Source organism: Choristoneura fumiferana, chromosome 5 (assembly GCF_025370935.1).
Source record: "Choristoneura fumiferana chromosome 5, NRCan_CFum_1, whole genome shotgun sequence".
NCBI lineage: Eukaryota > Metazoa > Arthropoda > Insecta > Lepidoptera > Tortricidae > Choristoneura > Choristoneura fumiferana.
In genome coordinates this window covers 14,905,162-14,921,270 of record NC_133476.1, presented here as the reverse complement: position 1 = coordinate 14,921,270, position 16,109 = coordinate 14,905,162, and the positions used below count along the sequence as shown (strand labels likewise).

The window sequence follows — 16,109 nt, the reverse complement described above, 5'->3', positions numbered from 1 at the left end:
ATTTTGCGTCATTTGACTAGCCCACACTTCACCTTACTTTAAAAAGGAAAAATGATTCAATGAAACCAACTACCTAACCTAATACCTGCACCTTAACAGAAATTTTACTTCATCTTAAAGTATTCTTAGGTAAACAAAACCTAATCCTTCAGAATAGAGAGGAACCAAGAAATGGGCAATTGAATAATAGCAGCAAAACCACCTTCAGTTTTGTAAATTACAATAAACCGTGGAGAGATCGTGCGCAGAATTCGTGATGGCCGCGCCGGTGACAATAGGCTTAGATTCGGCCGAGCCCGGCGATATCTAGTGCGGATGTGAGCTCTCGCCATCCATTAACTTAACCCGTTTTATAGCAACAACTGAGCCTCCAGTGAAAACTAACACAACTCAACTTGAAGTGTTTTGGTGTTTTACACCATTTGATTCATTTAAATATGCAATTTTTCTGTCTAACCAACTTGTTCCTAGCTTTTTAACGGAAAAAAAATTGTACCTGATGATCTTGCTTCAATTTCGTGTTTATAATAATATGATACAATATTACACTCGTTAAATAGTTAAGTGTATATAAATACATGTTAATAGTATCACTTGATCAATTGAAACTATTTAGTTTTGTGTTTTTTGTCTGGACGAAAACAGTATTCTAAAGAAATCGCTCTCTTATGAATTGTAGCACTTTCTGAGTTGTATTAGTCTTCACAGGAGGCACAGAACTTACCTAAACGCGATAACATAAGGCCCAACGATAAAAAACATTATTTCGTATTCATCCAATGAAATAATACGTACTTAATATTTACAAAAATAACCGGGAAATAACAATGATATGTATTATCATTTTCTACAAAAGATCGGGCACGATTGTTACAGAATAGATCGGGCGATACCGACCAAACCGCCGCTGAAAGGAACGACCTCGTTATTATTTGATAGACCTCATGATGAAAATCCAAGTGACACGCAACTTCCCCGGCGTTCACTCGTCAGAATAAAAACGACAATGTATGGCATTCTGTAATCCACGTCGAGCGACCTAGCCGAGCTTGAGCCATGAATACGAATAAAGAATGCCAACGGCCCGCCGAACGAGACAATTCCTTGACAAGCTATGAGGAATTGGCCTTCATCACGCACGAATTTCCGCAAAAAACTCTCTGGTTATTAGCGTGCGGGCCCGCGGCGATCGTAATTGGTGACGTCGAGTACCTTGCACTGACGGTTCAAATCGAATTTCAACCTTTCACAGGTAAACGGTGTTAAAAGCTGAAGATTTACTTACCTATAACGCTATCCTATTTACAGACTAGCAAATTGTATTTGCCTAAAGGTCGAATGGAGGCAATATCGTGGACGTCGCGTCGGTGTGGGAGGGGGATGCAATAAGCGGAGCGGCCAGCGGCGGAGCCGTCGCCAATTTAAAGAAAGCCCACTGAACCGAAAGACAAGCGCATTGGCGGCTCACGATCGCACCGCCCGCTCTAAGGCTCCTCATATAATTTTCAATCCAGCGAGCTCTAAAATCGATTGTTCTTTGTAAGTGCAAAACAAAACAAGAGACGACATCCATGCACGTAGCTAAATTAACACTTTATCTACTAACTTTGTCGTACCTCGCAAATAAACTGCTCCTATATTAGAGATAAACACGAGTAAATTGTACTTTTCAGACAGACCAAATCCTTGGATGCTACCTAAGCGGTAGCGAGCTCCAAGAAATTGTAAAGCCTCATTACGCTGATAAGTTCTCGATTGATATTGGTTTAATGCCAGTCAAACCGCAACTTTTACCCATATCAGAGGGATATCTGTATTGATGAAGGGGGATCGGGTAGTTTCATTGGTAGACATACTGGTTTCATGCAAAGACCTCACTTAGGGGGGGGCGAGTGCGTAATGTACAGGCTTATCTGTCTCCTTGATGCCACTTTAATGAAAGGGTTTGATCGTAAATCTACATGGCTAAACTTAATAGACTGTCCTATTGGGTTTTGCTCCGGCAACGGTTAGTAATTAATGTGCTGCCGTCATAGAATAACTTTTATAACTGTTAGACGGTACGTTCTGAATCTTTAAGCAGTAGTACCTACACCGTGAAGTTTGTATGTACTAAAGTCAATAAATAACGTGTTGGAATACACTATTAACATTTTGATAGATTTGAGGGTTGATTATTATAATTTTAATACGTACTTAATCGATACTCGATGACGCATCTATTTGAAGCGCCCAAAGTCGCAGTATTATACCCCTTTTACACCGTGCTAATCATATTTAAATTACCTACTATGAGTGTGTTGTAACTATTTTTAACTTGTAAAGTAAAGGGTGAAATCTATGTCTGATATAATTTGTTTTATAAATTATGGAACCAAGTCAGTAGATTGAGGTGTTTTTTAAATAAATGTAAAAATATATTAAGATTGGTTTTTTGGAATCTTTTTGTATTTTTTATTTCAATTCCAATTTTTTTACTTTTACGGTCATCCCGTAAAACCTATATCAAAAATACAAACTGAAATATAGATGCAAAGAGAAACCAGAAAAATAAGACTAGCGCTGGCAATCGAACCCAGGTCCTCGGCATTCCGTGCCGTGTGCTATACCGCTACACCACCGCTGGACAACGATACAGACACGAATTTCTCCTATGCACCTCATATCTCAGCTTGTGCTGTTTCATATTTAGCCACTTAAGCAGCGACACTAGCGAAATCTATGCCGTAGCCCTCATCGAGAAACTTTTCGGCACTCCATCGGAACTAACCACTCACCCGGACAAGAGATATCGTTATTAAGCAATCAAATTAAGATTGTTTTTTTGGAATCTTTTTGTATTTTTTATTTCAACTCCAAATTTTTACTTAAACGGTCATCCCGTAAAACCTATATCGAAAATACAAACTGCAAGTGTCGCTGCTTACGTGGCTAAATAAGAAACAACACAAGCTGAGATATGAGGTGCATAGGAGAAATTCGTGTCTGTATCGTTGTCCAGCGGTGGTGTAGCGGTATAGCACACGGCACGGAATGCCGAGGACCTGGGTTCGATTCCCAGCGCTGGTCTTATTTTTCTGGTTTTTCTGTGCATCTATATTTCAGTTTGTATTTTCGATGTAAAAATATATGCCGAAATGTTTTACCAAATTTTGCCAATGAAATGAACTTTTTCAGTGGTGTGTACTATTTACTTATTTTGGTTCGCTTAAGAAAACCAAAGCTTATGCTTTTCGTAAATGAGTAATAACCGATGTCGCATAAGTAATAGTTATTAATAAACGAGCCATATTTTTATTACCTTAGAACTTTTGATAATTTGACGCAAGTGTGTAGGCTGACGTCATCGGCCATAGCGTCGTATTTGTTCCAAACGTAAACCGTGTTTTGATTCCACTCGAACGCTCGCTGCGTCACATCTGTACGCACCGGGTCCCAACCTACTTCCACGATCAATAACAAACTGTATAGAATTGGGGCTAAGGTAGAGATTACATCAACGATAACCCGACACATTAATCTCTTACGAAACTAAGCCATTATATTGTAAAAACTTTTAGTAATCTCGACAACAAAGGGTTTTCTTCTTGAAGCGCTGAACTAATAAAATGTCATAATAGCTCTATTTTTTTTATAAAATCTGCCTCTGGAAAATTGAAAGCGTTGTTACGAGAGCACCGTCAAATTTTACGATCCGTTTAAAAATCTACGCTATAAGCGACAGTGGGTGGGGATAGTTAAAATATAATACCCGTTTTTAAGGCTTAACCGTAAAAAGGTACAGGAAAATTGGTTCATGAAATCGAAAACGTTTAAAAATGTTTTCTTTGTTGAGTGTAGTTAAATGGTGCAGTGAGCCATTTATGCCATTTTACGAGTATATTAGTTAACTTTAAGTGTCTATGTAACTTGACTCTTGTTTTCTAAAACACTGCAGTGCAATCACTCAATCACTCATTGCAATGAAAACAGCTTCTATAGGTATATATTTAATTAATAGTTGTGACTTGTGAACACGTACTCATGTAAATGTTGTTATGTCAAAATTGTATAGTGAGGATAATGAAGGTAATACCGTGTCTTAGCCAACCTCGACATTGGCACTTTTTCCTACATTTGAATCGAATTAAAGGAAAATTTCAAAATATTCAACATACATAATTACTCTCCAGACATCCATTAAAACTCACACTGCATATAAATATACTCGTAGGTGCACTCAAGCACGGTTTTAGGCACTTGTCCCACCGCCGACGATGAGCGATAAACGAGTAGAACGATAAACTAGAAACGAGTGTGCGAGCGGCGAGAAGCGAGTGTTAGCTCCAATAGTTTTGTCGCTCGGCTATTATAGGCGAGTGTTCGAGTGCGACGGGCTATTGCGTCACTCGCTCGGGCGGTGCAGTGCAGCCGAACACGCAGACGTCGCAGACTTGTTCAAACCTGCACGTACACTTACGAAACACACTGTAGGTACACTTATAGCGGTTTGTTGTAGGTAAGACTTCCAAGTGACTATGGATGAGCTTTTAATTGAGTGTGTCAGACAATATCCCTGTCTTTGGGACACAAAATTGCCTACTTACAAACAATTAGATGTGAAAGACGCAGAAACTGGTCATTTGGCAGCTCGTTGAATAGTCTGAATTCACTGTATTCCCTTGTAAAGTAATTAACATTTTGCATCCAAATTCTTCGTTTTTTTCTGTTCAAATTATTCCTTTTTTTCTTCCGTCTATAATAGATTCCGTCTAGAAAAAATTCTGAATAATTCAGAATAGCTGCTGCCACTATACTACAAAATTCATCATCATCGTCGTCTGAGCTAGACAACAATGACAGCTCAAATGCTTTGCTCAAATTCATTGCAAATATCTGCACTAAAATCCACGCTGTAAAATCATTGCTGATTGGTCTTGCAGCTTGAGTTCTACTGCCAAGCGAGCATCGCCGAGCGAGTATCGCTGAGCTAGTTTTATCTTATCGCTCTTATCGCGGCGACAAACTAGTAGAGCGAGTGCACTCGCCGGCAGTGTGAACAGCCAGCGATGAACTATTAATATATGTGTCTCTTTTACTAACACAGGATCCTTATCTTTTGTTCGTTTCTTGGAATTGAAATTGAAATCACCGATAGCTAATCGCTTACTCGCTCTTGGTGGGACAAGTGCCTTAACCTCCCGTTCTAACCCTTCCTGTCACTCAATACAGGCTTGTCATCTTAACACTTCCACAGCCAAACCAGCTAGGCGTCGTGTATAACATATTCTACGAGGGTTCTGGGGGGCTAATACTAAATTCGAAAATCGAAGTTCGTATCGTACCGTCGCTCATTCTAGTAAAAATAATACAAGCGGCAAGATATGAAGTTCGAAATTCTGCACTTTGTAGTTTAGGGCCTGCATAACTAAAAATATCGGTAGGTGGCTGTAATAATCCAATCCGAACGCATGAAGGTGAAAATGCGAAGATATCGAGGGCTAAGCCGTGTAAACACCGAAAGCTGTGAATTAATAACGATAACCTCAACCCTGGCTCCCCCGGGGAGTAGTGGGCGCGTAGTAATAAGAACAAACTAAAAGTAATTATAACAAGAACAACTGTTATTAATTTAAAAACAACAGGTTAAGGTGCTTGTTCCGTATTTAATCTGCATGGTGCGGTCAATTAAAAAGTAAACGGTTTCTTGTTAGCTCTTTATGCCGAGTTAAACGTTGGATTGTGTGACTTGCGATTTAATTAAGACTCATAACTACGGTTTAGGTGTGTCGTGTCCTAATGGACAGAAACCATTTTTTGTTAATTAATTATGTTTAATGAAATAGTTTTAAAGAATAATTCAGTTTTTGGTTATAATTAAAAGCACATATAAATAATTTTCACATCTAAATCAATATCTTTGGAACACCAGCAAAACAAAGATTATTGGAATATTTTACGAAGATATCGATAATTTGACGTAACAAGAGGTGATTAGCGTAATAATTTATGTAATGATACATGTTCAACATTTGTTGATTTTAGAGTTTTGTATCTCTCGACTCACCTAAATCATTTTCTTGTACATTAGCATGTGTTATCTATATAATTTAATTTATCACATGGATCTAAAATTTTAAAATTTAGTAGGAAAGGTGGTTACTAAAGTAAAGGGAAAATATCGAAAATTGATAACTTTCTATAATTATGTTACTTACTTTTAAAATTGCAAACTTAATTATATTAATTTTATAATCGTCTAAACGTATACGTATCAATATCAGAACAAATTTAATTGAACTCGCTTTGGGTTTTAAGAGTTTTTTCATAACAACCTGTATTACAAAATAAACTATTTTACCTTTTTATTGGCAGTATCAGTACATCTAACCCGACTTTCGTGAGTACGACATCAATACCACTACAGCATGATAGCGTATAGCAAGTTAGGTGCGTCAGACATTTAAGTTTCATCTATCATCATTCCCCGCTCTTCAATCATTACTGTTTACTTATTACTGGAGACAAGAACACAATATTGCTGTTAAGCTTCATCGAACTTCGTAACTACTTATACTCATAGTCGTAGGAACTAGGTACAATGAATTATTTTCTAAGGCATTAACTACAGTGCCCTATACAGAAATTAGAAGGTGTGTATACAACGTTATTTAATTTTCATTAATTACCTAAAGGTAACTTTTAATTAAAAAATGTCGGTAAGTGTTTCAATTCCATCAAATATAGGCGAAGATTCCTCACACGTTATAAGTAACTTATGTATTTATTGTTATGTATTTTGTATTTTTATGTTTTTTATTCAACTTCACTTCCTCTCTTGTTATTTATGGTAAGCTAGTAAAGCATACCCGTTTCCATTACCTACTGATGTAGTTGGAATGTCTTCTGGCAATACTATAATACAGTATTCTACATTATTGCTTCAACAAAATGCTTTCATTTTAATTCATTTTTTTATTTGCTCAGATATATTTGTTTTTGACTTTTCATTGTATATTATTTGAATAAAAACTAAAGTTATTTTTCATTATATATATTTAATTGTACACCCATTTTTTTAATCACACACACAGTAAAACTTTTTGTCAATTTTAATTCAAGAAAGTTTATTATCACTAACCGTATCTTACCAACATCTCGAAATGTTATTTACCCAGACAGAGTTCAAGAGCCTTTTAATGCTTATTATTGCAACGAACTGAAAGTGTCGAGTAAATAGAAGTAGAATGTGCTGCAAAATAAACTTCACCATTTTTTTTCAAAACACCTTGTTCTTTGTTTTTCCACCTGGAAAATCAACAGGTATTTGAGGAGAGAAAATTTGGACACTTGTTCTGTCCACATATAACCTTTTTTTTTTGATAGTTGCTACATATTTGTAACAAAATCACAACATTAGGGCACTGAATGTCACATGAAAATATCAAAAATTACTCTCAAATAAGGTCACGGTTAAAATCCAATATCAATAACGATTATGACACAGTTTGATATTCGATAACCTTCAATAATTACGTTCACTATTATTCTTATTTCTGGCCCATTTATTATTTTAGTTGACCACAAATAAACGTATCAGTAACCAGTAACTATGTAGTTGGAATTAACTATTAAACTAACGTTCAATAGTTACATAAATCACTTGTTACCATTACCTATCACAGTATAAAATAATTATTTTTATGTTCTCCGGTTCACAAAGAAGTCACGCAATAGGAATATTACGAACAAAATACAGGTATCAAATATCATTGACTAGGTAGCATCGCTGCTATGGCTTCTTACATTTAAAATTAATTCGCCATTAATAGGGGAAAGTCTAACTTTTCGTGTCTAAATTAACTATAGTTTATAGGTAATGAAGGTAATGGAAAAGTTTATTGTTTTCAAGTGGTGACTTTAATACAAAAATAAGGACTCGATTTTGAACTCTATAGTTGTACATCACATTCAAAAGTATTATGCCTAATAATACCATTTTAGTCTTTAATATATTGTAAAAGGTATTAATAACTATTGATTAATCATCATTTACACCGAAATCAAAATAGAGTACTTTAAGAGATTTAACATTTCGTGCGTCAAACAAAATACAATGTAGATTGGATTTAGAGTATCATTAATAAGATTCATACAAGATGTGGTACATTTCTTAAGTGACGTTGATTTAGTATCACTACGAAATAATTATATTTCATTGGATATATTTAATGACCTGTGACGCCACATCGGTGCCGCGTAGTTTCATTTAGGTTAGGCTCCAATTCTTCAATCTATACGTATCTACTACAAGTTTTTTTGGCATTATAAAATGTGAAAGCAGATGTTATCTTTTGTTGTATATTTTAGTTCTTAATTTTTGCGTTAAATCAGAATTAATTTTGTCATCTACTTTGGTTACGAAATATAGGGTTGTTGCGTCAAGGACAAGTATCAAAATATTTAGGAACGTTTAAAATAGCCTATTGCATTTTGTTTTACATTTTCAGTGCACAGACACACTTCTGATGCAATGGTACGGATTCAGTCTTATCGAAAGGGATTTACTGAGCTTAGTTAAATTTAGATTGTTGTCGTAACTTGCAGTTCATAAATGATATTAACATCTCGAACTGGGATATTCCATACCGATATCAAACCAACATAACAAAACTGTTATAGTAATTTTGGGTATGATTTGAAAACCTCGTATCCAAACCACGTACTTCCTTCCGTCACGAATTAAAGAGTACCAAAACAGACGTCGACCCTCGAATTTAATTTACCATAAAATGCCCCCCCGATGTAATTTAAGAAAATAGTAGGTAAACTTGAACTGTGAACAGTTAATATCGCCGTTGCATGCGATCGCATAATTTTATTTCGAGCTAATAGTACAGTTACTTTTTCCTTATCGCAACATTTGGACATAAAACAAAATGTTAGTTCATCAATTGAATTCCGTTTGGATTTATCGGTCGGTGTGAATCATTTCTCGCGAATGTAACAGGTCGATTGATCTGTATGTTGTTTTTAATCGAGACGGGAGCGCCTCGGCGGCGCCGCCCGGGGCCCGAAACACTTGCAGCTGCCGATGTGCATCGCACTTCAACTTGATAAAACTTTGTAACATAAACTTTTTCCAAATCGCCATCGATCACTCGTCTGGCTGAATGATACTAACCCTGATCGTCGTCGTCGGGTTCTTGTGGATGGGTAGCACTGTAGTTGCGATAGGTAGCACTGACTTTAGCACTTTGGTCATGTAAAGTCGTGAGGGTCACGTGTTTGCGCGGCGCGGGCCGGCGGCGCGTGTGAAGGGTCGAGCGCGGGCGCGGTGTCGAGTGTCTAGCGACGCGGCCGCGGGTAGTGTGACGCTCCGCCGCGGGGCCGGCGCGCACGCGTCGCCGCCCAGCGCACGCCCCGCGCCCACCCCCCCGCATCGACCGCCGCACCCTGCCCGCCTACCACCACCCGGCTTAGGGTTGCCGATTGCGGAGCCCGCGCGCCCGTCGCCGAAATCGGCAGTATCCGACGACCGAACCATTTCAGCTACATAGTTGCAAAATATCAAAAAAAGATCAACCCAATTTTTAAAGCAAAAAATACGTTTTTAATAATTTTCAGCGTTATTTTTTGGGTAGATTTCGGCGTAGTTTTTGAAAGTGTGTAGGGCAAGTGTCAGTGTGTCACGCAGCGTGCCGGCGGCGGTAACCCTACGCGCGACCGACTGTTTTTCTCTCGGCACCCGAGCGGGGGACGCACCTGATTTTTTCCGTGATATTTTTTCCTCCCTCCTCTTCGCGACGCGATCCGTTCGCTTTCATTACGGTTTCGAGTTTGATTTATCACCGCAGTAGGTCTGAAATATTCTTACAAATAAAAGTGGGTGTCGATCGCTAGCCTCCCAATTAGCTTCAATTGATCAAAATTGTCGAGCGTTGTAAAAATGCAGTCACAAAAAAAAACACCAATTGAAACAATATGAACACTTCACTAACATGAAAATCATAATGACTTAGTACAAAAAAAAGTAAAAGCATTTATGCTGAAGTCATTACAAGTAATTTAAAATTTGAAAAACGAAAACTTTTCGCAGTTTGTTTACCCAAATTTTCGTAGCCAGCATTGATGTAATGCCTCAGCATGCTAAAGGCTACGTACTCGTAGCACGCGCTCGTAGCACCGCAGCCTACGCCGTAGCGCCGCGTAGCACCCACATTACTTGACCACCCGTAGACGATTGGTATTCGCCGACCACACTCCGTGCCTACATCCCCTCCGACTTAACATATTTGGCCACGATTCAATTTTAATGTTTTCATATTTGTGTCATAACTTTCGGTAAAGGGGAAAACAAAAATTACCTCCGCAGACGTTATTTGTAAGCGCTTGACGTCTCGGCATTTTTATGCAAAGTATGAGACACCCTTGTTCCATTTTGAGAAATTGTTTAGGTGGCCGGTATGAGGTTTGTAAAACAATAGCCTGTATGAGTTTTGATATTAAAAGAGCGGCGATGTCGGACTGAGATTGTGGCTTTTCGTACGTTGCAATAAAAATTGCGTGACACTGACGGATGTAATATGTAGTTCCTCAAGTCTTTTGCATATTTGTAGCATGACTGAATTCTGAATATTCCGTTTCATTTTAATTTGTGGTATTTAACCGTTTTGTTTGACATGGTTTTGGGTGAAAGGGGTAGGAATTAAAAGTAATCGTTGTGGCATGGAAGCACGGAAGCACAGACATGAAAAATAATATGCACATGTGCCCGCGCCGGAAGTGGCGGCGATTACTGTTCGGATCTTACGCGTGCTGGGCCCGCACTACCGTCCGGTAAAAAACGTTTAAACCTTTTTGAATTCTTTTAAGGGTTCCGTACCTGAAGGGTGACAAAACCTATTGCTATCGTTGCACTGGCCGACTGGCGTTCTATCTGTCTGTCGCTATAGGGCTGTATCACGAGAAGTGTGATAGACAGACAGCTGAAATGATTCATGTGTTGTCACGAAAACGCCAAATATTAAATATTAAATTAAATTAAGAATCAGCACAAGAAACATTTTATGTCTGTTTTCCTTGTGTTTATAACGTTAAAACATACAAACTTCAAATTTGTAAGGGTAATTGCGATAAATATTCTGTATACCAATAAAGAATCACTGACCAGCTGACCAGGAATATAAAAAACCTGACGTGAGGGCAGCACTTCTACGTTTTATATTGCAACATTATTTACATTTACTATACGATACATACCAGTCATATTGACAAACGGTGTCGGTGATGTTATTTAAAGGAATATTTTCTAATCTATCGTACTATTTCTATGAAAAATACTTTTATACATTGTGAACTATTTTCCCTCCAAGGCTATGGTTAAACTTCGGCATTATAACGCACAAAAACACAAAATAACACTTTAAAATACCACGCGCAAACAACGTTAAACTTTGACAGCAATAGGCAGATGACATTTTGAATTTAGTGTTACTAGTGCAAGAAATTAGCTCTATTGGTTTTCCGTAATACGGAGAGGTTTTTTATAATTCTGGTCAGCCTTTAGTTGGTACTCATGGGTGGTGGTGATAATTTACCATAAGATGCTTGCTTGCTCGTTTTCCTCCCTCTCACAATAAAAAAAAACAAAAGAATAAAAAAGTGTGAGTCGGCGTAGGGAAAAAATCTAAATGTATTTTTGAGGTGTATAAAACCAAATTACACCCTGCTGGGTGCTAATAGGACTTATCCACCAAGAGTTGCGTAAAAAAATAGCAGCAGTCAAAAACAAGTTTGTATTTCAAATAAATAGTTTTTTTAAGTAACAGTGATTTTTGGTTTAAATTACTTGTAATTAATTACTTTACTTGTAATAAATAGGGTAGTCTATAATTCTTGCCAAATTTCATCATTTTATGTTAACGAGAAGTGCCTAGATTTTTGTATGAAAATATGCAACAGGTTGTATCTTTTGATTGCGTAAACTTAGAACTTACTTAATTTGTCACAAATACAAGAGATTGCTCTTGAGTTTTCGATATTAAATTTTAAAATAAAACCTCCGGGCTGAAAAAAGGGTCTTGACAGAAGCAGGGAAAATAATTAGGAGTTGAATGATACAAGTTCCTTTTTTTCCTTTTGAGTACTATTCCTGTACATTTATTAACTTTCTTCAAAAAAGGACGAGGTTCTCAATTCGACTGTAGTTTTTTTCATGTGAGTTACCTTTACCTCTGAACAGTTTTCTTGGTAAACCGATTTTGATGATTGATTTTATATTTGAAAGCTGGTGCTATTCATAAAGTGGTCTCGTTTCAATTTGATCAAGATCTGACCAGTAGTTTTGTATTTTTTAAATCCCTTTTTTAACTCCAGTAAAATATTTTAGGGTGAATATTCAGCGTTATTGCAGCGTTTTTTTGTCATCAGTGTCTTGGCAGATGTTATCAAAATAATGCGCAGGGTTAAATTTTTATGAAAATTAACGACAATACCGATGCAAAATTTTGCTGGATTAAAATTGTCACGATTTATCTTTCTGTTGTGCTTACAAACGTAGGATGCTTACGATGTTTAACCGAGCGTTCAAAACGCTCGAATATTCGCCTTTTAGCTTGATTGCATAGATACTATTTAGAAAAGTTAATATTGGCTGTTTTTTTTGTCAGTTTGTTTTTCTTCAAAAAACGGGAAAGCAAATTTTCAGATTATCCGATCCGATATCGATATTGGACGCCGATACGATATCGGGGCAAGTAAAATGTATGAAATATGATCCGATATCGGATCGGATAATCTGAAAGACATGTACCATCACCCAAATATTATATGGTCTACCACCCTAAAGTTGATGGTCGTTTGAATGTCATAAAACAATAATGCCAATAGATTTATGTCTGTTAACTTGAAAGTTCGTCTTTAGCGATACATTTATTTGATAGGAACTTGATTAAAAGTTAATAGACCAGTTATTTGGCTGATGGTACATATTTTATACATATTACTTGCCCCGATATCGGTATCGGATAATCTGAAAACGCTCTTATAGGTGAAAACTTAAGTAATGACCTGTTGTATGTAGTAGCACATAATAATTAATAGTAGTACCGTGTAGTAGTGCACAAAATTAATAATAATATGGAGCTTAAGTCATGTTTCAAATTTGGAACGGTAATTTGTTTATAGTTATACGGAAAAGTTACTACTACATACAACAGGTCATTTATTTAAGTTTTTCAACTATATTTAACATCTACTTCTACTAAAACATGTTAGTTTATAGATATAAACACTGGTTACACGTGTCTAGAAAGACAACACACATAAATAGCACCACATATCCAACTTCAGTCGGTTAAATATAAGACTTTATTGCAATAAGTGCTATATTGCGTTTAAAGTTTGAAAACACGACTCTATTGTTATTGTTATAGGTGCTAGAATTGTGTTTACAAATTATGGTTAGCGACTGCTTTTTACAACTGTGAACAATAAACTTTAACTGCCAGATACACCGGCGACAGATTGTAAAGTAAAAGATTATTTTTGTTGAACTTACACTTCGTTTTTTTAGCACTAGAAATAAAGTAGGTAAAAAGTATAATAGACGTATTTATAAAGTCGTTTTTATGTCTAGCAGTGGACTACTGTACGCTGATGATCGTGATGATAAAAAAATTAAATTAAGGTAAGCAATGGACAAGGTAAATAATAATTTAGTCTCATTTTCGTCATTAAGTATAGCCGTGCGAAGCCGGGGCGGGCGACTACTTAGTTACCTAAAATTTTCAACCGTATGTCTATTTCGTTTCTCGAGATACAATTTTATGATGGACAGGCAGACAGACAGTCAGATGGGCAACAAGGACGGATGGACAGAGGAGCGACAATAACAGGGTATTCGTTTGTGGTACGGAACTCTAAAAACAACGAAAATTGATACTAGCTAATTAGAACCCACCAACGCAAGCTGTGTAGTCACTGCTTTGTCGCAAAAGGGTCAGTGTTCCGTCCACTTAAGTGCCTAAGCGGGTGCGCAGCCGGCCTAATTGGATCACAATCGGTACCTGTTACGTCAGGCAATCCCTCGGGCGACGCACTGTACATGCCTTTTCTTCGGGTTAATTCGCTCCCGTAATTTTCGATTACAGTTTCGACTTCATTTTGTTCTCTTGTAGGGGATTTGTCACTCTAAAAGCGCTTTGGGTCTTGTGCATGCGTATTGTGAGTACATAGAAAGGTTACTATTTATTTCCTTATTTTTACGGCAGTATGCATTCATGCCGTAATACGTAACGCTTGGACAACTCTTGGAGAGAAGTAGGTAGATAACTAACGACATAAATACCTAATTTGTAAAAATTACTGTTTTGGAATGCATCGGAAGCTTTTGCCGTAAATGCTAATAAACCTTAATTGTTTCTATAAGTGTGTAATATAAACGGAATGATGAAGGTTCGATCCCTAGCATGCCATTATATTATTCCATTTTTATAGTGTATTCTAGATAACATAATTTAAATTAAATAAATAAATGATATTCTTGTTACACTTTAGATTTCCTTGTTTCTATTATGAGATGTACTAAAGTGCAAGATACGTTGCACGACGTACGTCATGACATAGTAAATTTAAAAGAAAATAGCCTAACCATAAAATTTTCATTTTTAATACAAGTTTTTTTTACTGACTGTATTTTTGTTGACTGTACTTGCATTGTCACCCAAACTACATTTGCATACCAAATTTCAAGTCGATGCTAATTAACCATTGAAGAGTTCCGTCCTGCGGAGATGATCCTGGCTGGACTACCAGGATGTCACTACTAGATTATTGTATTGTCACGTGATTTACATACGTATTCCTAATTTCTAGTCAATCCGACTACTGGAAGTTGGTCAAATTTTACTTGCAAGATTTGACTACAGACAGACAGACAGACAACGGGACAGGTGAAACTCAATAAAAGCTTGTAAAAACTCAAGTAGATGCCACGCATGCATAGTGAGACCGGACAGCCCAATAAATCCTAAATCAGACACAAATTAAACTCAAAATAGCCAGCAGTAATTAAGTGGCTGTAAATAAAGTTAAATCTTCGCGGATTACAGCGATTCGAGGCTTCGATAGTGCAAAACAGATAAAACGCTCATCAAATACAATCAGCGGCGGCTGGTCACGGCTTACAGTGCTAGGCCTTGCCGCCGGTTCCTCCGAGAATTTCATTACCACTAGCGCGTCCGGTAATCCCCACCAGGCAACTGCCTTAATCTACCAGCTCTCACTTCTATTTCAACCCTAAAATACGGCACTTGTTTAATTTTTAAGAATTATCCATTTTTAATTGCCTCCTCTTCTCACTCGGCCATTATTAAATTTTCGAAGAGAAATTAATTAGAAAGACAACTTTCAAAGGCCGTCGATGTGACAATAGATTGTATCGGTGTTAATTTATTAAATAAAGCCGAGTTTAGCAGACTTTTGTTTCTGATTGATGTAATTCGTGGATTAAGATTTCGGATAAGCGGAATGCCGAGGCAGTGTTGGAAAGTGGGAGCCCAATCTGTTTCGATAAAATTGGTGTTGCTATCTAACTAAAACTTTGGAAACTCTGATAGTTAAAGTAAATAAAAGAATCATGGGACAATTGGCTCTAACTAGCCTGAATACTGAAAATATTACCAAATCGTCATTTACCCCTTAAACAAATGCGATGAGATACTTTTTGTATCATGGTTATGTGTTCTTCGACCTATGACATATTGCTCATTGCTCCCCACAAAACACAGTTTTACTCTTTTGGGGATACTTGTTTGCGATTTGGAACCAAGTGATCTCAAGCTAAAAAAAACTTATACTATTGGTACTCTATGGAACGGATAATCATACTTGTATACAAGATAAATACGTTTAATACAAATTAAACTTGAAAACGAAACTTAAGAATAAACGTTCGTATTTTTTTTCCGATCGGGGGTCGAGTCGAACCCAGGACCTCAAGCCTTCTAGTTTCTCTAAAGCTGACGGATAATCAACATAGGCGACTGTATAGCTAAATAATTGCAGTTAAGTAAGTAGCGTGGTAAAGTGTGATCATATTTACCGCTTGAGAGCTGAAATGGTGGAAG

The 16,109-nt window shown here is 37.0% G+C and overlaps 1 protein-coding gene across 1 annotated transcript in view; it reads right to left on the bottom strand.

Annotated features, from left to right (window-relative positions):
* Nucleotides 1-16,109, bottom strand: part of Rbp6 (RNA-binding protein 6) — a 622,038-nt gene that overhangs the window by 265,290 nt on the left and 340,639 nt on the right.